General features: G+C 44.7%; 1 long non-coding RNA gene across 1 annotated transcript; it reads right to left on the reverse strand.

Moving 5' to 3' along the window:
* Window positions 1-3,282: 3,282 nt before the first annotated feature.
* On the reverse strand, window positions 3,283-26,393 carry LOC308439580. The gene is made up of 4 exons (XR_013975622.1): window positions 26,199-26,393; window positions 25,638-25,781; window positions 7,162-7,228; window positions 3,283-7,005 (listed from the first exon to the last, which is right to left on the reverse strand). It is a non-coding gene; the product is annotated as an uncharacterized lncRNA (long non-coding RNA).
* Window positions 26,394-26,415: the final 22 nt, after the last annotated feature.

A 26,415-nucleotide genomic window follows, 5' to 3' on the forward strand; every position in this document is an offset into this window, starting at 1 on the left:
ATGAGTCAAAATAAACCTCTCCTCGTGTTTTAGATTCTTGAGTCTAAAACTGTCCCCAAAGGCCAGAAAAGGGTTTTAGACTACCTGGAGCTGGAGTTGGAGGTACTTGTTTTTGAGTCACCAACATGAGTGCTGGGAACCAAACTTAGGTTCTCTGCAAGAGCAGCACGTGTTGTTAGCGGCAGCGCCATTTCTTCAGCCCCCTTTCCTTCTTATATATTTGTCAAGAAGCTTGTCTGTGCCTGCTTCAATTTCCTTTAGCTGGGGGTTCAGTTGAAGTGAGGGGCTGAATCTGCTTTTCTATGCATTTATGTGAATGTATGCATACTTGTGGAGGTCAGAGGTCATGTCAGATGTCTTCCTCACAGTACACCCCCTAATGTGTTCTGCGGCAGGATCTCTCACTGGGACCTAAAGCTCACCAACTTCCCTAGGCTTGCTGGTTAGTGAGCCCTTGGGGATCCTCCTGTCATCAGTTGCCCAGCACTGGGATGACAGGCGCACCCATATACCTGGCTCTTACCTGGGTGCTGAGGCTTAAACTCTGGTCTGCATGCTCGCAAAGCAAGTGCTTTACCGACTGAACCAGCTCTCCAGCCTTTATTTGGGATTTGGGTTTTAGTAAATAGCCCAGTGGTTTTGGCTGTTTATCATGCAGTTTTCACTACATTAAGAGAATGTAACCCATGGCAACTCTATGTTCTGGTGTCTGGTAGTGATCAGTCCTTTATTGTCCAGGTTCACTTAGTAGTTCATACATGACAGGTAGATACAATGTGTGTTCACAGTGCCACACAGTGCAGTCCTTTTGAGAATAACATTCCCTGCTATGAGTGGAGACAGCATTTCTTACCACATCCTAAAATCTGAACTGTTAATAACTTGTTAGAAAAAGATGCACACCATGTGGGCAAGTACCACTCTCATACACTAATGCATTCTGTCTTGGGCTGTTTTGACAATACCACTACCTGCTTTCTACTGGCACCTGTCTCAGCCTGGCCTTTGTCTTTTTTGGTGGTCTCCTGTGATTGGCATGTTTACATTCTGGTAGGGAGGAGTCTATTTGTAATCCACCCCTATTTACTGTGTTTTGACTCCGGCAGCCATTTTAGACTTTGTCAGTCAGCAACCCCGGAAGCACAAGGTGAATTGAAGTTTGAGTCTAGCACTGTCCAACAGCAAGTGTGACACCATCAGCTCAGGAGATAAGGCACAATCTCAGGCTTATTCTCTGCAAGACCTTGGGGATAGGACTTACTCTTCAAGGACTCAGGGTTCAGAGTTGGGAGTGTACAGGGCTAAAATAATGTTCAAGTATGAAGCCCAAGATGGCTGTAGTGACCAGACACCACCATGTAACAGGAACAGGCTTTAGACCAACCTCTATCACCACAGAAACATCTTTATTCTGTAGCCAGAACTGTCTCCCCGAGAACCATACATATGCCAGGTTTTCCCAGAACCATCTCAACGTGCACACACTTGGGCATGCTGAGATTGTGCCCGGCTTACCTGTGGCCTTGTGTAATACACACCATGTTATCTTCCTTTTCTACTATAGCCCTCATCTTCCCAATACCCCTAATTTGTCAGCTTCCTATTAAAAAAAATTAAATGTGTTACTTTAAATTATGTGCGTAGGCCTGTGCATCCAAATGAGGAGGCCCACAGAGCCTAGGTATTCGATCCCTTGGAACTCACAGATAGTAACTGTGAGCCAAGTGATGTGGGTGCTGGGTACCAAACTCAGGTCTTTTGTCAAGAACAACAGTGTATAGTCTAACCGCTGAGCTACCTCTCCAGCCCCCAGCTTCCCACTTTCTAAAACCAAGGCAATCAACATACAGGAAAAGGGGTTACCATGGTTCAGTTCCATGTCTCAAGTTTTGGTTGGCCATGTGGGAACATTCAAGATCTGAAGTGCAGCAACTGTTCTATTTGTCCATTTTGTATTTGTTCTAGGGACCCATGACTTGTGTGGAGCCATCAGGTGTCCCTTTTATCTAAGGTCTTTGTCAGGATTGACCTTGTGACTCAATCAGAAGCTTCTTTAACCCAGTCTGTTACTTCTAAATGCATCAGAACCTTTCCCTAGAAAACAAACTGCAGAGGCCAGAAGTCTCACAACAGGTCAGACTGTCAGTCTCTCAGAACTGCCTAATTATTCAGGGTAGACCTTGAGCAGGGCCAACAGAACTTGGTGAGGGCATTCAAAAAATACAAATGTTAAAACACACATGAAAAAGGGATACAAAACTAGGCATGGTGGCGTAAGCTTTTAATCCTAGGCAGAGGCAGGTGGATAGAAGCCAGCCTGGTTTGTAAAAGGAGTTCTAGGATAGTCAGGTAGCCAGGGCTGTTATGTAGGGAAAACCTGTGTGCCCCTAGCCCCCAACAACAGAATAGAATACAACAATTCATCTGTTTGAGGATTGCAAATGTGGTTATCTTATTCTGAGCCCTGATGGAAAGAAACTTCAGCCAGATCCTTGTTGGTGTATCCACAGACAAAACATTGAGTTGGGTATTTGGGGAATTTTCTGTAATGCTAAGAACCTGTGCACCTCAGGTGATCATTCTACAACTAATCATCCATCCTCCTACAGGGCAGCTGTGAAAGGTTGGCCCATGCTGCACTACCTGAGCCTATCCTGTTCCTCTGCCTCACCTGTTCCTGCTTAGCTTTTGTGCTGTGGGGTCAACTGTTTACTTCTCCCCAGGCTGATTTCACTGAGTACTTTCCCATCTGCTTCTGATCCTTGCCTGCCAATAACCTTTCCAAGTCTCTGAAGATTATCAGTAACAGTACAGAAAGACAGCTGGCTGTGATTCTAAACACTAGACAAACACTGCCTGAAAGATGGAGATGTGTGCAGGCCCAGGCCAGAGAGCACCTCACCCCTGCCCCAACACACACCTTCAGGACACACAATCTGAGCAGATTAGACGCTTCTTATTAACATGTAGGTCCCAGGTCCTTCCTTGAGGACCCTGTACCCAGAAGGGCCCCACCATTACTGTGTTCCCTTGGGAAAGTGTTTGGGCAGCTGCTACTTCCATCTCAGTCACTAGAATGTAGACTTGTCTCCTCAGAGTTTAGTGGCTGCTAGGCTGCTTCACAACAGGTCATGCAAGCGGCCTTGCTTAATCAGAGCCTCACATTTTGCCAAGGGTTCCAGGCAGACAACAGCAATGACCAAAATGGGTCATACACTGAATATGATTGCTACCAACATTGTAAGATGACATTTTACTATGAAGGTCTATTCTGCAGCACAAATAACAGCCAATCCCAAGCCCCAGGACTACTGAGCTTATACATCACACAGGAAACATAGGGCCCTGTTATAAAGTGAATTTATTAAATTGATTTAAACATACTGTAGGTCAAATAATATTTCTGAAGATAACAATTATGGACTTTAAAGCTTGACATAAAATTAGTAGCTTCAAAAGTGTTAGTTGTATTCCCCAGCAACAGCATGATAAAATAATTCAACTATGTAGAAATATAGAACTCTAGGACTAGCTGGAAATTGGGAAATTATTTAGTCCAGTGTCCTCATTCTGTGAGAAAACTAGACCTGAAGATTAAGCAATTTTCCCAAGCTTACATACCTAATAGTAATAAAGCTAGAAATCAAACCAATTTCCCCTAAACTAAAAGTCTATTGATGGTATTTCAACTGGCTCTCTATCAACTAAGTCTATCCAGGCTTTTCTCTAATGCTCCACGCTGTGGTGACATGGAAGTATAAGACACTACAGGAAATTGCTGTGAGGCCAGGAAGGGGCTTTGTTAGCCAATAGCCCTCTGTGGAGAGGGGGAAGGCAGTGACCAGTGGGCCAAAGGCTTGCCTGAAGGTGTCTACACTGAAACACACGGTGACAGAGTCATTCTTAAATCCCACCAACTGACTATGTGCTCCCACAAACCCCTCTATGCACCAAGGCTTCAGTTTTACAAAAACCTCTTCCAGCCAAACACCAAAACAAAACAAAACAAACTCATATTTTCTATCTGAGAAGTTATTTATCCAGCCTTAGATGGCTGGCAGAAACCACCAAGACAGTCACCCACTTCAAATTTACAGGTCATTAGTTTTCCCAAAGACTTCCTGAGCAAAGGACTGCATGTGGGAGACAGAGAACGGGAAATGAGAAGGAAACGGAACTGGGAGCTTTGTGTTGGTGTCACTGGGGACTTTTGGTCTTCTCAACATCCCTTGAGTTCTTCCATGAGTTTTACCGTCAGTAGAAACAAAAACAAACACAACAGTCCCATAAATGCTAGCCACTAAGCTCATGGCTCAGCACCTCCCCTCCCCACACACTACCTCCAGCACCTGCATCTCCTCCCCAGAGCCAGCAGCACCTGTGCTGTGTACTGTCATTGCTCCCTTCACCTGACCCCAGCACCTTCAGCGCAGAGTTCCTGACCCTTCCTACCTGACACCCCCCACCCCCCTCTACATATCACCCTAGTTTCTCATAGCATTTAATCACTACTGCAAACTACATTATTTATGTGTTAAACTCACTTATCCCGTCTCTTCCAGAGGTGAATTTCATGATCCAGTGGCATTCCCAGCACCCAATACATGTCTGACACCCAGGAGGCGTTCAATACTCAGTGAATGAATGATGTTGGATCAGTAATACACACTCATGCCTAAAAAGAACTGTATGTGATTCATGATGACACCTACACATTATTGCCTGAGATGACAGATTCATCCTCAGTGACTCCCCAGTCAGCCCTCTCAGGGCCTTCTTAGCTAGTAGGGAACCCCACCACTTATAAAAGGAGCCTGAGAGGGTCACTCTTGAAGTAGGCAAGCTCCGTTTGCTTGCTTCTTCCTCCCTGATATGTACATTCAGCTACTTAAAAAAAAAAAAAAAAAAAAAGAAATTTCAAGTTGGAGCATGTGACAAAGCCACTAGAAAATACTTCTAACTTAGAAACACAGTGATTAGCAGAGTCCACAAAACTAAGGAAAAGTTCCAGGGCATGTACACCTGCCAGTGATTCCTGATCAGCTGAGTGAGTGCATATTATGACTTTCCTAAAATCTAAAATGAAGTTTAATGCCATCTAGGAAGGGGTAAGTGTTTATAGGTACTCTGAGGACATGAGGTAAGGTGAATTCAGAAATAACGGGATATATGGAAAGCTATGTCAGGGTTGAGTCAAATGGCAACCTCAGAAATACCAGGACTCGGCCTTCACGGGAGCTGTCCATCTTTAAATGCACTGACTGGTAGGTAGGCTTGAATAGAGGAAGGAGCATGAGCTCCAAAAGGGAGTGTCTGGCACTGCCTGGAAGCACAGCAGACAGGTGACCGAGTGGCTGAGCAAGGTTCACAAGTTTGAGTATTATTTCAACTGCTGTGGCATGCTGCCAGTCTCAGGAAACACCATACCTGTGACAAGGACACAATGCTCCATCTTGGGCACATACAAAGAAGAATTCCGAGTTCAGAAAAACACAACTTCACCCCTAAACCTCCTCAGAAAGAATGTTTTTCTGGGGACTGCTGTAGATGTTCCTGGGTTCAGTGTAGGTGGATTCGAGGTTTCCTTCCTAGTGGCACTTACGGGTTTAAGATTTTAATTCTTAGCAAAATGCTTTTATATAACTGATATTTTGAGATGGTTTCTCTCCTTGGTGTGTACTCTCTGGTGAATGCAAAGGCTTGTACTCTGGCTGAAGGCCTTCCCACATTCATCACACTTAAAAGGTTTTTCCCCTGTGTGTACTCTCTGGTGGATGCAGAGGCTGGAACTCTGACTGAAGGCCTTCCCACACCCACAACACCGATAGGGCTTCTCCCCTGTATGTACTCTCTGGTGGATGCAAAGGCTGGAGCTCTGACTAAAGGCCTTCCCACACTCATAACATTTATAGGGTTTCTCTCCAGTGTGGACTCTTTGATGCATGCAGAGGCTGGAGGTATGCCTGAAGGCTTTCCCACACTCTTCACATTTGAAGGGCTTCTCCCCAGTGTGGACTCTCTGGTGCATACAAAGGTTAGAACTGTTACTGAAGCCCCTCCCACACTCACTGCAGACGTACGGCTTCTCACCAGTGTGGACTCTCATGTGGATTTGAAGATGGGAGCTCCAGTTGAAGGCTTTGCCACACTCATAACATTTATAGGGCTTTTCTACAGTGTGGATTTTCTTATGTCTATTAAGCTTTGTTGTTGTGCTAAAATCTTTACCACAATCATCACATTTATATACCTTCTCTCCTGTGTGGTCTCGCCAATGAATATGAAGCTCTGATATGTGAAAGAAACCCTTATCACATTTGTCACATTTATGGGGTTTCTCTGCTGTATGGATTTTCTGATGCATAAAAAGATCTGCTCTCTCAGAGAAAAATTCCCTGCACATGGGGCACTTGTAGATCATTTTTTCCTATTTGGTATCCTGACTTAAAGAAGAAAGTGTCCTTACAATTATGAGTTCCAGAACTCCTACTTCATAAAGCCTCTTATTTCGCCATCTTGGTAGTCTATCTCAGGCATGCTCCACTGGGTAAGCTAACTGTCAGTCTCAGCTTCTCCCTGCCTGTCTTTCTGTGAAAGGCTTCTTCCTGCATAGTGTTCCTCACTCAGAGCTCTTACTGATTACAAAGTCACACTGACTCTCATATGAATCCCACAGCTCATCATCATGGAGCTTTTGTTCCTTTAGATCCTGAGTGGTCAACATTCCAGGGGCAGGAGAGAGTAAGCCTTTGTTTTGAGCCCCTGGAGTCTTTCTCTGATGTACAATACTCTTCTACTTCTCAGTCATAAAAGCCTGTGCAGTATGATCTGTCCAGGGCAGAAGATGCCAGCTGGTAATGAGCCGCCAGAGTACCCTCAGGAGAGTCAGAACGCTGCTTTGCCTCCTGCCCATCAGATGGAAGGCCTTGCCAACATGAAGGCTCCTTGGCTCCAGGGACAGCCAGTCTTGCTTCTAGGGACTCTATACAGTCGCACGCTGGTTTTCTGTAATACAGACAATAAATAACATGCAAGGTATTTTAAGTCTAGAAACATCTAGTCAGGATCAATGTTACTTAAATGGGGACAGGGATGGGAGCAGAGGACAGAGGGATGGGACTTAAGAGGAACAGGACAAGACACACAGACACCCCTACCTACCTTTTCTTGGTCCTGAGAAGGTAGCTCTCTCTTATCTCCCAGAGGGAAGTAGCTTGGATTTGCAGGTCTGAGAAAAGAATTGGAAGACATCACGGTCCTGTTCTAGGCCAAGTACATGATCAATTGTAGCAACTTATCAATTACACAAACACTGTCAAGGACAGAATTAGAGAGAACTCCTGAGACCCTTGAGTTTGAAGAACAGCTGACCTGTGAAGAAAAACCACCTCTACTTTGCAAGACTGACCCCACCTGTGAGAAAGATACAAGATATCAGTGTCAAACATTCCCCTGGCTAAGCCATCCAATGTGTCTTCCTGGCATGCTAATAGCATCTGATCCTTACCCTGAGTACTGAGGCCCTGCATGGCCCAGTCCTTTCATTTTTCTGCACCTGACCTTTTCTCTTCAGTTCTTACACAACCCAACTGCAGCCTGCCCTCCAGCCTTTCTATACTACTCCCAGGACTAGATCTACTTTCATGTGGTTATGTCAGCTCCCTCTCCCCTTAGTAAAGAAGGCCCTTTTATTTTTTCAGAATACAACTTTAACCTTGTTTGGTTTCTTCAAAGCACATACAACTTGTAATTATTTTCTTTATTTCCCTGGGTTTTGATCTATTTCCTGTATTGCAATGTGATTATGGTGAAGAATGAATGCAGCATGTTGCTCACTCCCATGCTCTGACAGTTAGTGCTTTGGAAGGATGCCCATGATCCTTCAGGGGCCCTACTCACACCCCACCAGAGCTTCCTCATTCTAGAGAGCAGATGGGAAAACATTTGCCACTGCCTTATTTCTAGGCTTTTGACAGTCAGAGGGCACACATGAAAGTCAGAGAACAACCTCAAGAGTTGACCTTACTTTCCACCTTGTCTGAGACAAGTCTTTTGTGTTGTCATTGTGTGCCATACAAGTACTGGGATTACAGACACCCACTAACATACACGTGCTCATGCCCACCTTTAAAACGTTCTGTAGATTCATTCAAATCTGAGTTCTCTTGTTTGCACAGTATATGCTTTTACCTACTGAGCCACCTCCATAACCTCAAAAAGGAGTTGAAAATGATTCTTTAAAAAGTTTTTTTTTTTTTAAAATATGCATGTGTGTATGGTTTTTGTGGTGGTTTGAATATGCTTGGCTTAAGGAGTGGCAGTATTAGGAGGTGTGTTCTTGTTGGAGGAAGTGTATCACTGTGGAGCTGTGCAATAAGACCCTCTTCCTAACCAGGTAGGAGTCAGTCTTCTTCTGTTTGCCTCTGGAACAAGATGTAGAACTCTCAGCTCCTCCAGTGCCATATATGCTTACCTGAACACTGCCATCCTTCCTTCTATGATTATAATGGACTTCTAAACCTGCAAGCTAGCCCCAATTAAATGTTGTCCTTTATAAGAGTTGCCTTGGTCATAATGTCTCTTCAAAGCATTGAAAACACACACACACACACACACACACACACACACACACACACACTCTCTCTCTCTCTCTCTTTGCACGTGCACATGTGGGTGTGCATGAGCTCCTGTGGAGTTTTAAAAAAAGGTGTCGGATACTCTGGAGCTACTGTTACTAGTTAAGAGTCCAGGTGGTTGGGATCTGTTCAATGTGGGTGCTGGGAACTGAACTCTGGTCCTCTGGGAGAACAGCAAGATTGCTTAACCACTGAGCCACTTCTCCAGCCCCCAAAATGACACTACCAGTTGTTCCACACATAGGCATGTGACCAAAACTTGAATGGAGAGATGTAAAAAAATCAATTGGCTTGCTCTCAGTCAAAAGTCCTCACAGTAAGGCAGTGGTCACTGTCCCAAGCCAAACAGAAAAACTTTTAGCCTGTATAGGTAGTTACCCTGTTTGTGGCAAGAAGCCAAGGCCAAGGGTTCTTCAGGCATACCTCCAGCTAGGTCATAGTATAGCAGGTCTTCCTTTAGAACTGGACACAAATAAACCAATAGCTATAAAAGGGTATTTTAAGTGATATGTGGGCACTGTAACTACAGGGAATTGCACATAGTCTTGGGTCATCCTGAAGCCCACAGGAGTGACATGGTGATATGGTACTTCAGAAATAAAATAAGGAAAGAGAAATACTGGCCAAGTAAAAAGTGCAAATAGCAAGCCTTTCAAGCCACTGAATTCAGGTAACAGAAAGGATGAGGAAGAACACTTAGCTCCTTCTCCCAGGGTCTTCTGCAATAGCAAACAAGGCATAACAAAATGGCTCAAGTCTCCAGTTGAGCCTGTATCCAGGACCATGAGTGTTAAGTGTCTCAGAAGAGCTAAGAAAGGCAGAGCTGCAGCAGACACAGAAAAGGACAAAGGAAGCCAGCACCAGCCTTACCTGTGAGCCAACCCCAACACAATTTTTAGAAAAACAAAACAAAAAGATAAGCAAAGCTCCACAGGTTAGATCTTTCTAGACCAAAGTGTGGGTTAGTTAGTCATGTGCTATAAAGTGATCAGCAGTGAACTCCAAAACCCTGTAGGTCTAAAAGCTCCTCAAGGCTTCCAGAAAGCTCAAGATTTGGCCTTATGCCTCATCCTCACTATCCACCAGCATCTGCTTGGTGTGACTGCCTATTCAAACTGGCCTCACATGCAGGTGAAATTGAAGACTGATGCTATGAGTCTTAAATGCCCAAAAAAGATCCCAAGAAGAGAGGCTCCATCTAGGCTTTGGCACTGCAAAGGGGACTCTGATGGTAGGGCATAAGCAGGACAGATGGGACAGGAGAACAGCTGATGGCAGATTTCCCTTAGAGTCTGTCAGGCCACAAAACCACATGAAGCTTGTACTGATACTACATCCACACTCTACAATACACAAGCTTCAGCTCTTAGCTTCAGGGAGGAAGTGCAGGAGAAGGGAAATAGAGCAAGCACAGATACTCCAACTGAGACCTAGGCTGAGGCAGAAATGGAGTGACAGCCCATCTGCTTGGAAAATAAGTTCAGATGCCAGGCTAGAGAGGGAGGGCTGGTAACGGCACTGGAAACACAATTTCCTTTATGTATATAACATTCCCTGGTACATGCATGGCTAACCAGAAAGTTTAAGTTTGTTGAAAAAAAGCGAGCCCGTGAGTTTCTGTGATGTCTCCACATAGGTCCATAATTTCCACCCAGTAATGCAGGACAAAGGTGTGCAGCCTTCACAGAGCAGCAGCTGGGAGGCAGCACACTGTGGGGGAGGGCTCGGAAGGACGTAGGCACCAACACTGGATGCCAGTTCTCTGAGGTGGAAGCAGAGGGATGGTAAGCTGTAACTGCTGTGTGGACAACTGGGCGGGGACCCCTGTTAAGTTCCTGGACAGCTACAGTCACATGCACAGCTTCCCAACTTCAGTCAGATTCACAGAGCCTCCTCTCAGCATCAGATTTGGCATACAGGTCTCAACACGGTTTTGCATCTATTTTACAAATTAACAATGCAAATGGCCTTGAGAAGGGGCCAGCTCTGGAAGCTCAAGGATACAATACTCTCTGTGCTTTGTTCTGTTAGGAAATAATGTGGTTGTACACATGCTCAGGCTGCTAAGACCAACAGCAATTGGTAACCAGCACTCACCACAGACTAACTCTGGGAATGACCAGAAACAAGAACATGCATCAGGTGGTACTCAGGTTCAAGCCCTGTAGTTATGAATTCCTAGGGGTCCATTTGTTTCTTTCCTTACATTTAGAATTTTTGTAAAAAGCCTGAGAGGCCTCTGCATATACAACTGTTGTTATAAAGGGTGGTTAACCCCCAAGAAAAATACATCATTCTTCACAATTCAGTTGAGTAATCCATGCATCTCATATGACAGAGAGGCTAAGGCTAGCCGGTGGGTCTGGCTGCACCCTGTCCATCAGGACTGACTGAAACTGTCCTTTGCCCACAAATATCTCTGTCACAGCATTTTGCCTGGTGAACACTATGGAATCTTCAGTTCTGCTCACATCTTCCGTCTCCCAGCCAATGTTGGTCCTACCACTGAGACATTGGCTGTCTTCTTTCCCACTTCCATTCTAGTTCAGTCCCCACAGTAACCTCTCTTGCTGCTGCCACCCACTCCCCCTTACACCTATGATGGCACCCAGGTGTGTTCTTACCAGGAACACTGGTAGAACTCATGCCAATCAATCCTTTTGGGTCACCATGTTCTTACTCCTGATGCAAGATTCAATTCAGCCACTCACTGCTAACTTTCCTGACACTCTGAGCAACCCCCTAGGTCCTTCTGAAGCTAACTCCCCATACTTGTTTGCACATGCTTCTGAGTACCTAAAAGAAGCCATTAGACTTGGTCTGGGATCACAAATCTCAAATGGACACTTAGTCCCTCCCTGTTTTTCTGAAAGTCCTGGCAATTTACACGTCCCTAGCAATTTAACTTCCAGCACAGCATATTCTTTTCTCACGTACCCCATGTGCCCTGGAAAAGGGCCTCTACTAGTACTCAACACTGCTCCTCTCTATTTGGCATCCTGCTTTGTCCCCTCTATAGATTTTATAGATTGTGTTTCTATCTGTTCTCGAGAAATAGTTCTTCAAGCCCAAGCAGTTGTCAGCCAACACCCAGCACAAGTTCCTCAAAGAGTTCTAGACTCATGGATGCTCCAAGGTTGTCTACCTCCCACAGCCTTCACTTGTCACAACTAACCTGGTCTAAGATTCTCTACCAGCCATCCTACAAGTCACTGCCAATCCTTGACCGTTTCCCTGCCAGCTGTTCACTGACCCCTTCAGTTCCAAGTTGACTTCTCTGTATATGGCCTGATGCCCTGTCATGATCAAGTTCTAACTGTGGTCTTTTGAACTCTTCCAAATACACTGCTGGGACTGTCCTTTTTTGTTCCTCCCCACCTAATTCTCAGGTTCACCTTACAAGACAGATGAAAGCAGGAAGAATGGTGCTAGCACTGGCTGTTCTGAAGCAGGAGCTAAGGTCATCTATGGATCCATCTCCAGGGCTCAGCCCCTTGCTAGGTGAGAAATGCTGATGACTGGCTTTCTTCAACAGCTTTTCTAACAGGCACACCAAAAGAACAGAGCATTCCCTTGCAGAAGTCTTTCCTGTCAGTCCAGATCTCTGCCTTCTCACAGGGATATAGGACACATGCTGGTTTAACTGTTACTGTCCTGAGCCTCCTACTTCTGGAAATATATAAGGCTTTTGCCAAACTTGGCAGGAAGCTACTCTGTACCATACATGTACCTACTCTGACCTGCAGCCAGTTCCTTCTGCACCAGATGTCCAGGGAATAATGACTTCTCAAGCAGGGTGTGTACGCAGGCCTCTCTCCCTCTCCCCTTACCCCCTCTCCTATAGTCTTTCTCTCCTTTTGCAAATGAAAGGCAGTAATTCTGCCTGAGGTCCACATCATTCCCTAGTGTGTTGTCTGAAATGGGACTATTCAGAAACAACTGCAGTGCTTTGAAGACAATGAGCCTATTACTCATAAGTCAAGTAAAAACTATGCTTTCGGCTTTCTGTAGCTCTCTAGTTGTAGGTTGCTCTGCAGTACCAATAAACCCACTCTAGGCAGAATGCTATAGAGCACTGAGTGTGGGGGTAGCCTTGCTAGGTCAGACTTATACTTCACTCCACCCAGAGCATGTGATATAAACTCAGCCATCCAAAGCATCAGGAGCAGTTTCTGGGAAAAGAAAATGAAAAGCAGACACACTGATCAACTAAGGCTCTCAGAAACCTCTTCTTACTGTAGAGGAAAACAGCGATCAGATCACCTTTCTCACTGACAGCTGCAGATGGTGCCACATGGGTGGGGAAGTGCAATGAGTCACAACAGCCTTGAGAACTGGAAGACTGCAGGAAGATTCTGAATCCTGGTTCCCGCAGGGCATGCTGAAGAGTGGCTCTGATGCTTAAAAGCCAACATACCTGTCAGTCTGGAAGAGAGCTATTACCAGAAGAGATGATGACAGCCCTGTTGCTAACCTTAGATGCAGAACAGCAGAGGCAGGCACAGAGGCCTGTGTTCCATGGACACCTGACTAGGGTCAGGCATTGGGTCTGCTCTGGAGAGTATGAGGACCGCAACACACACCAGCCCCAGAATTCTTTGAGTAAGCTCTGGGAGAGGAACTCCCTTCCTAACCTCCCAAGAGCATAGATGGTGATCACTTAAAGCTGACATCCCGTACACAAGATAGCCACAAAAGGGTTAGGAGGGAAGATGTTCAGTGTAGGAAAGGCAGTGGGTGGAACAGGCAGGATGGTTTTGAGGTTTGGTCTTTTACTCTGTATTGTAATGCTACGTGAGGGCCTCCCAAGACCTGAAGCCTGCAAGTAGACCTAAGTGACCCTGCCCCCAAATTATTTCTGATTAGAAAATAAAGATGCCAACAGCCAATAGCCGGGCAGAGACACAGGTGGGTTGGGGATGAAGATTGGTTAGGTGTGCCATTAAAAAATGGCCCCGAGGGCTGGCCAAATGGAGATAAGAGCAGCACAGATGAAACTCAGTAATAACTCAGGGCTACTGATAGAAAAGCAAATTCTAAAGCAGAGGGTAGGTATCTGCCCAGCTCTAGCGCTGATTAAACCTTATTGTAAATATAAAAGGTGTGGTGTCTTTTATCTGGGAACTAAAATGATCAAGGTAGTATAGAAAACCTGGATTGGGATTAGATAATTTCTACAACACAGGAGCTCAGGTAGATACATACATTCCATGTGGAACTATGTTTTAAAGAAATAAAACCACTACCACTGAAAAACTCCCAGGTGGTAGTATCTCTAGAGACAGAAAGGGACTGAGAGCTAGTCCTGAAGGGCAGACTGACAGCACAGGACAAAAGATGGGATATTCTGGGTGGGGATGGGGGGGCACTGCAGTCTTAAAAGAGTAAGGCTTTAGGCAAATACGATCTAGCACTTACTCAATATCTGTTATGTGGCCATGAGTTCTGTGATGGGGACATTCCCTTCCACTTCAACATTCCTCAAATGCTGCTTCCCAGAAACATCTGGGCCTTGATCCTGACATCCTTACTCCCTCTAGCACCCACTTTGATCCCAAGTCCTTCTATTATGTAGTCCAACCATAGATCATGAACAGAATCCTGCTCTCACTGAAGGACCAAGAAGCAATCAGCTCTGCCAAGAAAGGAGGGGTACACACTGGCATCTCTCCAATATCACTTAATAGATGAAGTTGGACCCTAATGTTTTTTTTCTTTTGTTTTTTCAAGTTTGGCATCCTTAAGAGTATAGAGGCAGCTAAGTGGAGATAGAGCAGGGACCAAGACGTGTACATGAGCCACAGCCTATCAAGGGATATGCCAGACAAAATGGTAGCTTCCCTGGGGCTTCAGAAAAAAGAGGTCACCATCTTACAACAGCTGGTGAGAATAAAATCTGTCTACAATACTTTGTGACAGGAGCCTGAGAAACTACCGAAGAAAGGAAATGGCACACTATTGGGAGTCCTGTTGGGGACAGTATACAATGAATGTCTTTGTTAGTGACCCATCCTTCTTCCAAACCTGCCCCACTCTAAAAGCTGGATTCCCGCCTATGCACTTGGAGGAGGGAGGGGGTACGGCTGTGTATCTCATTTACATACTTTCCTCTAAGAGATGGTACTTCACAAACCCCTAAATTCCCCCCTTTTTGTCTCCTGGGGTGCTGCACTCTAGAGGCCTTAACCCAATGAGAAAAAAGACAGAAAGGGTTATCTGATTTTCTTTTTAAACTATAATTTTCCATAGACTATGAAATTGGGTCCAGAGAAGAACAGAAAATTACAAAGGGAATGAGGCCAAGTTCTCTTCTGAGTGAGGATGAGTGCATGTGTTAAGAATGTGAGGGAGAGCCCTGGGTGTCTATCTAAGCCCCTTCAGCAAACTCTTCTTGATGAAATGACCTAGAAACTGGCACAGGTGGGTAGAGGCCTGAGTATGGCCACCTGCTGTGTGATCCCAGCTGACCTCAGGCTATCTGAACAGTAGGTTATTACATCTCCGGGTGACTAGCTGGAATAATTACAGAAAAGAACCAGTAAGTGTCTGTCAGAGAGCCCAGAGCACAGCTGAGGCTAAATAAATAAATAAATGTTTATTTATTTCCTATACTTAATTAGTACATGAGCCTGGTATCTGCCAAATGTGTTACTTCTTCTGAAGGTTATGAGCTCCTCTCCAGTAGTGAAGGCTCCAACTCTGTCCAAAGCCCAAGCCTTGGCTGTCTCTCCTACCCTACCATCTCTGCTCCTCCCGGACCTCTACTTATAGGCAGGTTGACAGGCTTGACTCCACTACTACTAGATGTTCTCTTTTCCAACATTACCTATAGAAACAGCACTGTAATGGACAAATGACAGCCTGTGCTTCATGGAACTAGCATTCACAGGACTAAACTTATCTTTTCTACCCAGTAAATGTGTAACATCAGAATTACTTGGAGGACAGAGGGCTTCTAGACAAAAGACCCAAGTTCAAATGCCTGGTCTCACACTAATTAGCTACATAGCCACTGGTAACTTGCCCCCATTAACCTCAACTAATGAACAGAGTTAAGAAAGCTGCTAGGGTCATCCCAAGTGTTACCTCACCTACAAACTCACTGAGAGGAGGTGAGGTACCTAATTCTTCCCTCATAAAGGAAGAACACAATGGGTAGCCAATGAAACAGAAGCTCCTCAGGCCATGGCTAGGAGGCCTAGCAAGGATCAAGGTATGACTTTTAAAAATGTCCTTTTCTCTGTACTCTGCCTATGCCAGATCTGTTCCCTCTCCTGATAGGACTCACTTGCTAACCTAGTTTCCTTCCTCCACAGCTACAGTAGCGAGTGCCAGAAGAACAAAACTAGTTCAAACCCCAGGCCAATAGGCTAGAAAGCTCAGCCACTGCCAGGAAAAGGCAGAAGAAAGGCTGAAGAATAGCACAAGCCCACATCAGCCAGCTCCAGGGAGACAAGACAGTTTTGAGCAAAGTGGAAAGTGATCTCCATCAGCAACAGAATCCCTTCCACACTCATTTCTCTGCTATCTCTATAAATCATATGACCCAGGGATGCTAGATTGGGCTACTGCTATACCTGGATTGTGACTCCTTATCTGTACTGTTTAGACAAGACAGGGTAAGCAAAACTTAGGATTGATGCAGGGAGAGATGTACAGGGGCTTACCCACAAAGGACACTTAAATCTTAACTCTGAGGAGATTATCTATCTTGGACAAATGGTGAAACAATGGGAAAACTGACTATAGTGACAGTAGCCCTTCAAGACAGTGCAGAAGAAGCAAGGCCATAGAGGTCTCAGAGTTTTACTAAGCACACAGAAAGGACTAAAGCACCAGGTTTACATTATAGAGACCTGAGAAGCATAGGTGTTTCGAAGAACTGGGTACAATAAATGAGCAATCTGAAGAGCTCACAAAACAGGACAGACCAGTCATACTAGAAGCTTGTGTAAACATACAGGATTCAAGACATGAAAAGCAAAGAAGTGAAAAAAAAAAGAAAAGGGAGGGAAGGAGGAAGGGGGAAAGGGAGGGGGGAGAAAGAAAGAGAGAAGCCAGTAGTGCTTTTTACTGATGCTTCAGGCAAGAGGAATACTAAAGACAAAGCCAAGCCAGACAGAGAGACTCCTGGGTTGGCTTTACTATCCCTGTTAAGACAATCTTCACTTGAAGATGAAAAAAGAAAGAACAATGAAGGCCCCAGATCCTACAAGGTACTAACAGGATGAAGTAAAGGATGCTTAGGCACTTACAATAATGCTAGCAGTCTGAAGGGTTGGTTCTACACATATGGATGCACAGCCATTGTCACTGTTGAATTTACCCCTCTCTTCAAACACCTAAAGGACTTTTTGGCATCTACTTGCTGCCATGTTTTTACTCAGGACATACTCTCATCCTGTAATTTGTGAAGTGGGGGTGATGCTAATCTGTTCTCAGATTTCAGGGAGAGGAACTGGCAGGAGGCCACATTGCCAATCGATCGATTGATCGATCGAAGTGACCACAGCATTGCTAACTGTGTTCATATGTAGGAGAAATATGTCTGTTAGTGCCAAAAAAAGGCAAACAGAAACATCGGGGACAGTTTCTCACTAACTTCTCTGTAGACAGAAGGGGCTGGGGAACTTTTAATAAGAGGACACGTAGAGAAGAGTTACACATAGTTCTGTTATTGGTCCTTACTGTGCACACCAGCCACAGTGCTTTTCAGCCAATGAGATCAAGCACAGCCATACATTAACCCTTACCTATGACAGGGCCTAGAACAGTATCAAAAGCACCAACAAAAATAGGCTTTCCCCTGTCTCTCAAGATTATAAACAATCCTGAAAGAATGCAGTGGTCAGCTTGAGAGAAGAACCTGGAAGATTACCAAGTTCCTAAGTGCTGCAGAGGGTCTAGAGATCGCAGCAAACCACTTAGATGGAAGGCAAGCCCATCAGCAAAATGAAAGCAGAAGATGCAGAGAAGAAAATGAGTCCAAGGACTTCAATTGTCCTGGAAAGGATGCCCTTTTTCCTGAGGTTTGTCCCAAGTCCAAAGAATCTTGACAACACACATCTCCCTTTCTTAAAATGGGCTGAATAAATCTCTGTTCCCTTCCATGCTCCTAAGGCTGCAGCTTTCTCAGGAGGCTTTCTGATCCCTGAAACAAGCAAGGTCTCTCAAGTCCACTCCATAAAGCATGCTTGACATTTGCCTCTGGAATGACAAGGATATGTCATCTTGGAAGAAGAACAGACCATAAGCCGTGAGCATCTTAAAGATCAGTATTATAGGATGAAAACAAAGGGAATGCACAGACCCTTTATAGTTTGGTGGGGGCACAGCATGGGAAGACACAATAGATGATGATGACAGCAACATGGGTTATAAATTTTCTAAAGGCTGACTGAACAACCAAGACCTGTACCAGGGTTTGAATGTGAAGCATCTCTACTCTGTCCATAGCTGGTAATGTGTTTTGGAAAAAGTTGGAGAACCTTTAGAAGGGTGGGTTCTGGCTGGAGCTGTCGCCACTAGGTACAGGCTTTGAGGTTATATAGTTTAGCCCTATTTCCTGTCTGCTGTCAGTTTGAAATGCCAACAGGTACCTTAAGTTCTTCTATAATGGGATGGATCCTTTTCAAGACTGTGAGCCAAAACAAACCTTGACTTGTTTTACTTCTTTTATTAGGTTACTGCAATAAGCAACTGAAAAGGTCTCCAAAGGTCTACATACCAGTTCAGTATAGGGGAACATGTCTACAGTCAGGACTGTCTCAACCTACTGAGCTCCCACTGAGAATACACCTTAGTCTGCTGCCACTCAAAGCTAATTCATAACCCAAGTCCCTGCACCCTTTACCATCCTATCCTGTTCGTGGTACCTCTGACACCACTTACTATTTCTATCAATTATTGCATTATTTCTACCAAAAGGAAGAAAGCATCTTTTGTGACAGCAAATGGTCCTGTATGTTGAAAAGATGGCTTTAACTTTTGGCACCTGCCCAAATAATCATCACAACTCAGTCTTATCTACTCTTTCCTCCTCAAGAACTCTCTCAACTATCACAAGGAGATGGGAACAATCACTACCATCTGGCCAGTAAAAGCAAAAGGGCAGGGGCTACAGAGTGGCTCAGTAGAGAAAGCCACTTCTTGCTAAGCCTAATGATGTGAGTTTGGTCTCCAGGACCTACATGGTAGGAGGGTAGAATGGAATTGTCTCCATATGTGTGCTCCAGTGGAGTAAATATATGCACACAAAATTGAAAATTTAAAAGAGCAAGTATCACTCTGGACAGCACAAAGTGTATAGGCGCAGAGAGGTCCCCACCTGTCCTCTGTGGCAACTCCTAGCCTGGTACCCAGCACCAGCTCTGCTGGCTGAAATTCTGTAGCCCCACACACTGCTGCCCAGCCTGCCACACTGCCTCTGTAAAGCACTGGAAGATAATCTCCCCCTTTTTGACTCCTCATTCTACATATCTGCTGCTCCCTACTCTCAATCTTCCTTCTTTGACCTTGTGCAGTGCTGTCATTGTTTCTTTTAATCCTTCCTCCTAAATACAGGTACCCCTGAAGGTCTGTTCTGATTCTGTTGTTTTTTCAGTGCAGTAAAAATGATGATGTAATGATGCACTGACCTATGGCCTACAAGACATTTCTGCATTGCCAACCCCAGTGATCTGGACCCTCCACAAACATCACCCCACCTCTCCTGTCCCTTGGCTTATTCCTCTTCCTTAGCATTTAACCACTATTAAAAAAAGCCACACTGTTCCTCTCCTACCCCCTTCTCTTGCTGCCAGATTCCCAAGTCAACCTGCATTGCCTTTTATCCAGTAATTTGGGGCTCCTTCTGTTTCTTCTCTCACAGGCTACCAGAGGCTGTATTTCTTTGCCTCCAAACAGCAATCTTCCTTAGCTACAAAAACTCCTCCATCCTTAGCTGGCCTGACAGGCCCCTGTAATGCCATTTCACATCCACTTCAATTCCCGATTCATGTTTTTGCCAGTTTCAACCGCCTGGCCCTAAGTCTCAACTGGTTGCTACCAAAAAATAAAATTAAATTAAAATATCCCAGCACCTCCAGAGGGCACTCTAACACCAGCTCACAGATGCATCAGTCATCCACAAACTTCTAGTTGATTGCCAAACACCTTGAGAACGTGCACTGGCTGTATGCAGCTTCAAGTGAGCTTGAGTTCCACCCAAGGCTTAACACTCAGTCCTATCACAAGGTAAAGACACAGTACAGCTAGTTACCAACTAGATTAATAAGGGCAGTGCTGACTCTGAAGTACATGTTAAAGTATAAATATGAAGATGACCTGGAAAGCTAGGGACACAGCAGCACTAGCTCTGCAGAAGAAAGGCTGCTGATTCTTTTCATTGGTTCACTGGGAATTTATGAGGATACAGTCCATAGTGCTGCTTTGGCTACCAAAGCTTTTGCAAAAGTTGTTCCAATGCTGTGGAACATGCTATTCTGAACCTTATTTTAGATGTGGAAGTAAGTTATTATTTTTATGGAATGCCATTTCAAATCCACTGTGAACTTGCATGGCTATGAAAAATGAGTTCTGGAATAACATTACTGAGGACAAACTGCATGCTCCAGAGAAAGAAACAAGTACAGAAACAACACTAATTCCAAATACAAGTAGCACAGAATATCTCTGAAAGTAAATTTGACTTGTTTAAAAACCTCTCTTCTTCCAGGGCTGGGTGGTACGTAGCTCATTTGGCAGAACACTCAACCAGCATGCACAAAACCTTTTCATTCCCAAGACTACATAAAACCAGGTATGTCAGCACATACCATTCTTAGCTACTCATTGAGTTTAAGGCAGCCTGAGATACATGAGGATGTTTCTCCCTCACACACCCAGTTTTTCCAAAAGACCAAAACTATTTGACAAAAATCAAAAACACTCCTCTTTAACATACACAAGTACACACATACACAGCTCTCCAACACAGACACATGACCTTAATTTAAATCAGGGCTTATTATTAGCACCAACCTAACAAATATTGTCTTACCCTGCTCTCTTTACTACATCTCCAGACCATTTAAATATATCACCCCCACACCCCCTTTTTCTAACTTCTAATTCCAGAAAATTTTGAACATTCTCATCTCCCTTTCCCCCAGATACTGAGCCAGACTCTCATACACTCAAGTTAAATAGCACTGAGCTAAGCCATTGGTACTTCCCAGAGAATCCATAGCTGCTCAGCAAAACTGCATCTATGAGGTTAGCTGGGAAGAGACTCGGGAGCACCTTCTAACATGGCCATTCTAGGAAAATGTCATTCTAGAAAAATGCAGGTGATGTCCAGAAGAGGGAGTACAGGAGAAGCTATAAGCACAGATGGGCAGAAACAGAAGACCGAGTAGGGCGTAGCCACTCACATGAAGCCAGAAAAAAAGCTCAGTTTCATACTGTGTGCCACAGAAAGCCCCTCACATCAACAGTCTCTCTGGTGACACCAGCCTTCTTTCCCTCCCAAATACTGTCTTTGTAGACAGAGGCTTTGTCTTCCGGGATATAAACACCTAGCTCTGACCAGTATGTCCTCATTGTGTTTCACATAGGCTCATCTGCCCTTTAAAGAAAACGACCAATTCCCAAACCCCCATCTCTCCTCTAAGGGTCAAGTGGGCACAGCCTCACAGAAGCATGGCCAGAGTGCCACTCTGCCTACTTTCTGTCCCCTCATTACAAGTTCATCAGTATTATAGAAATCACTATGTCACACTACTGTCATAGAAGACTGAAAGCAGGACCACCAATGCCCAAAGCAACCCCAAACTACCCAAATATCACCAACAGTCACAGTCAAGGCATCTGTAATGATTCCACCTGACACCAACAATGCAGGCTGTGTACAGGCATGCCCCAACTTAAACAATTTGGAACATATAATATTTCAAAAAAATTACTACAGAGAAACACCTTCAATGACGAAGCTACACACTACTCTTCAGAGAGCAAATGCCCATAAAGCTTCCATGAAGAAACTACACGACCTGTTTAAAGTCCCTCAAACTCTGTGGGCCCAAGGTCAAGCTTCATTATAGCACCTATTTTGCTAATGGGTCCCTACCTATATCCATTTGTCAGTGCCAGAAACCTGGGTACCATCTGCCTCATCTACCAAGCCCTGTACTCCCTACATTACTAGATTTTTTTTTAACCCCATCATTTACATCAGCCATTTATCTCTAAAGCCTCCCTCTGATACTCTAATGCATTCTTTATAAAGCATCAGATTGTTCCTACCCCTTACTTTTCAATGAGTCCCATCCACTTGCATTGCAACTTTCAACTGTTTATGGCTTAAAAAAAAGATGCAACACAATGTGGTGGTGCATGTCTTTAATCCCAGCACTCAGGAAGCATAGGCAGGAGGCTCTCCAAGAGTTCAAGGCCACCCTGGTCTACATAGTGAGCTCATAGACAGTCAGGACAACAGAGACCCTGCTTCAAAATAAAAACATAAATAAATAAATGTGCACATAATTTTATCATGTAGCTAACAATATATTCTGCAAAACTGAAAGTTCCATTGTAATTTTTGTAACTATAAAAGGACAGATTAAGTAGCTCAAAATCCTAATATGCAAAGTCCACAATTCTTCACATTTTCACCAAATTTCTGGTACACATTTCCATTCACAGTTTTAAATGGGAGATTACTGAAATTTTTGTGTATTTATATTGTATCTGCAACTGTTACTTCCTGATTTTCCTCTACTTAACAGTCATGAGCTTTTTTTTTTTTTTCTGTTCAGCCATTTCATATAGAGGAAAGACATGGAACAGCCCCTCCCTCTTCAGATCATGGCACTTTTCATCTATCCCATAAGCATAGCCACAAAATTCTATTAGGAGAAAATGTGGTAGTCAAATGGGAAACAACCATGAGCTTTAATTATATATCCTTGGTATACATTGTAAGTGGCAGCATTATCTAGTGAATATTACTGCCATTCTACAATTAAATCCTTAAGATCATTCTACATTACTTTGTGTATAAAGCTTTTTATTATATTTAAAAACATTTCTTTAATGGTTCTCATGTCAAGAAGCAGAAGTACTGTAAGGCTTGATCATTATGGCCAATATAACATAAGAATGTAAATATACCACTGGTACTGTGCCCCTTAAACACTGAACACAATGATTTCTCTGTGTTAAATGACAGAACTCACAGCAAGTTAGTGTTCTTACAGACATCAGGAAATGTGAAAGCACTCAGAAGGAAAACTGGCTCCCAGTGTCTCCCTGCAGAAGTAATCATGGTTTCCATGGGCTATTCTGGATATTTTTCTGTTTTTATTCAAACACACAATTATTTTGTTTTGTATCTTATAAATATAGAATGAAGCTTGTGTCTTTGTCTGGTAGTATATTGCAGACACCTATCCAGGTTACCCCTTTCAAAACCAACACACTACCCCCAGTACAAAAACACCAAGCTTCCCAGCTTAATAGGAGTCTTCTGCTTCACCTTTGTCAGAGCTTCACTCATACTGATATTCCCAAGAGCTGTCAGGGATTTCAACAAACTTCTAAACTTGCTTTAAAAAATTTCTTTTCTATATAGTATCACTAATGAAATTTGGATAGTTCTGTATTTTTATTTTATATGTATGGGTATCGTCTGCATGTGTGCCATGTACATAGTACTCAAAGAGGGAAAAAACTAGAATTACAGACGGCTGTAAGCTGCCATGAGGGTTCTGGGAACTAAACATGTCCTCTAGAAAGTGTGTCTGTGTGAGTGTGCATGAGTGTTTTTTAAAATGCCCTTTGTGTTAGAAACATAAATCCAATGACAGAAAATGTGCCCGGAATTTGGAAGGCCCTGTCAAATATTTTTTTGCTCTTGCTTTTATTGAGTCCTATCTCTAAGTAGGAAAAGAGTGGGTCTTTAAAAGAAGGGAAAAAAAGCATCTATTTTTGACTTCACTTTTGCTAGTGGTGTGAATTCACCATGAGCTCTAAGGAGCAGGCTGCCCCTCCTCCAAGAGCACTAGGAAATGGCTAGGGTGTTCTTCTTCCCCAATTTCTCTCTCACACCCCTACATTCTGAATGTGGCAAACTGGAGAGGTTGTTTTAAAACCACATTTCTAACATGGCCTGCTAGTAAGACTACACAATGTGGCCCCATCAGGTAATACTGTCCCTTTAACCACTGTCCAGTGAAGCCTTAGCTCCTACAATGAGCACTACTTTCCCACCCTTTAAGGCCTTCCCACATACTGTTCCTCTGCTGCAAAACTATCCTCTACTTCACTGACATCAGGGCTTACTAATCCATCAAGTCTCAGCTTAAATATTGTTATATAGAGTAGGGGAAGTCATTCAGGGTCCTCAAATCTAAAATGTGGTTCTCATCTTATGTTCTCCTATACATCAGGTGCTATGCAACTTTCAAAGCAGATAGTGTAGTCTGTGACTAGACATGAAGTTCTGGGATTAATCTCTCTCTCTCTCTTTTTTTTTCTCTCTACAGACTATAAACTCCTAAAGAACAAGAACAAATTGGTTTTCTTGGTATGCTACAGGCACTCACAAACATCTAAGTAAAATAACAAAACAAAACACACAGCCACAAAAGGACTGACTGAACTGACTGTATCTTAAGATGTTACCCCATTCCACCACTATCTCAGCTAGTGAAACTTTCTGATATACCTACAAATTCAGTCCTTTCCCTGAAAGGGACTGAGAGGTAATTCAAATCTTCTGCAGTCATAGAAAGTAAGTTTGTTTAAATGGCAAAGTAAGATTTTAGCTAAGCTGACTGCAGATAATCTGATCTAATCAATTAGTAAATGTGCTTTAATTTTTTAAGAATAGAAAAGCATTAGGAAAAAAGTACCTTGTAAAATATTCACTAGAAACATAGCATTGACACTACTCCATAAAAATTAATTGTAACAGGATCAAAAACTTAAAAGCTTTAAAGTTAACTGTCATAAGTAATCTACAATATGCTCATATAATAAAAAAGTATACCAATTATACTGCAAGTTAGTGGGTTTTGAACCACTAGAATTAATAGCCAGTCTGTTTACTGCTTTACACTTTCCAACCTGGTCTGTGCAGTGAACAGACCTTTATAGAAACTGAGGCTCTGAGTGTCCTCCCGAAGGTCACAGGCAAAAGAACAGTCTGCAGTCACCTCAGAGATGCCCTTGTGTACATTCCTAACCAAGGTCCTCCATCATAAATGTTTCCATTCTACAATTGGCACGGCTCTGTGGCTCCCTCCAATAAAATTTTATCTTACTAAAAAACTGCCGCCAGGCCTTTTTGGTTTTATATGTTTAAAAGCTGTTCTTCAAAATGAAAACTTCAATTGCAATCACCATAGGACATGGCTAAACCATGACAGACCCAAACTCTCGAACACCAGGCCTTAGTTCTAAAACAGACGAGTTAAAGCACTATATGCTAAAATGAGAAAAGTGCATTAGTTAGTACTCTTCATAATGTAAAGGCCCTACATAAGACTTGGAATACACACCACGTGCAGAACAGTTATCTCGACAGACACGGGCTGATAAAACTTGTCATCTGTTTGAATACATTCACCTTTACAAGAAAACATCTTTCTCTGCTCACCTACAATTAATTTCTAAATCTTAACCTGTAGGGGGGACAAGGTGGTCACTACTTTTCTGCTCAGGGAAACTACAAGACTACCAAGTACAGATCCCCTTCTCAAAGAGTCCCACCCCCAGAAAACAATACACAGTGCTTCTGGCTTGGGACTATGACTTCCGATCCTGGTGCTCCTTTGTTGCAACCGGCACACTTTAAACTCCCGATCCGACAGTTGCACCCCCCCAAGACCGACTTGGCCTGGAGTTTGCCCAGAAAGGTCTCACAAAGAAGCCGAGTTCGCGGAGAGAGGCGACCAGGCTGGAGTCGCGGCCGGTGCTCGGCGGCGGCAGGGGAGCTCAGCCCAGCACTGGCCAGCTTACCTGCGGAGAGCCGGGCCCTGGCGGTGGTCAGACAATGGAGGCGTCCGGCGGCGGCAGCAGCAGCAGCCTGGCGCGCTGGGGACGCGGGGAGGTCCTCATCACCTGGGCGGGATGCTGGACGCCCTCGGCCGGGACTGTGCAGTGCTGGAGATGACACGACATAGAGACATGAAGCGGACCGCTCTGCGACCCCCCGCCCCGTGCCCCTGCCCGCGCGCGCGGCCATTACGGTTCTCCCGGGACCCGCCTGGATGCGCTCCAGGGCGCGGCCCTCGGCTCCCAGAGCTGCCGCGCTCCCGCCCGCCTCGGCCGGGACAACAATGGGGCCCGGCCCGGGAGTCCGGCACCCGCGGGGCCTCTTCGGCTTCGTCCTTCGGACTAGGGCCTGCACGGCAGCGGGCACCGCGCTGACCTTCCCTCCCCGCCATGCCCGCGGCCCAGGCCCGGCTGAATGATGGGTTGTTTTCCTTTTCTTACTCCCCCGCCCCTACCGCCTTCCTCCCCCCAAGCCCGCTCGTCGGCCCACGCCCGGTCCTGAGAAGCTAAGAGAGACAAGCGCACCTACTATGGTCGGCCGGTCCAACTCACTCCCAAGTGTGGCTGAGGAGCGCGTCTAGGCCGCGGACTCCCGCGCGCCCACCGGCCCTCTCTCCTCAGGGGACACCTCACAGGTGCGCCTCTGAGCCGCGCGCGCGCGCGCTCCGCTCACCCAGACGCCTCCGGGGTACGGCGCGCGTGCGCACGCGCCAGACCGGCCAGCCCCATCCCCGGGGAGGGG

The sequence above is a fragment of the Micromys minutus genome (assembly GCF_963924665.1).
Source record: "Micromys minutus genome assembly, chromosome: 29".
Taxonomy (NCBI): Eukaryota; Metazoa; Chordata; class Mammalia; order Rodentia; family Muridae; genus Micromys; species Micromys minutus.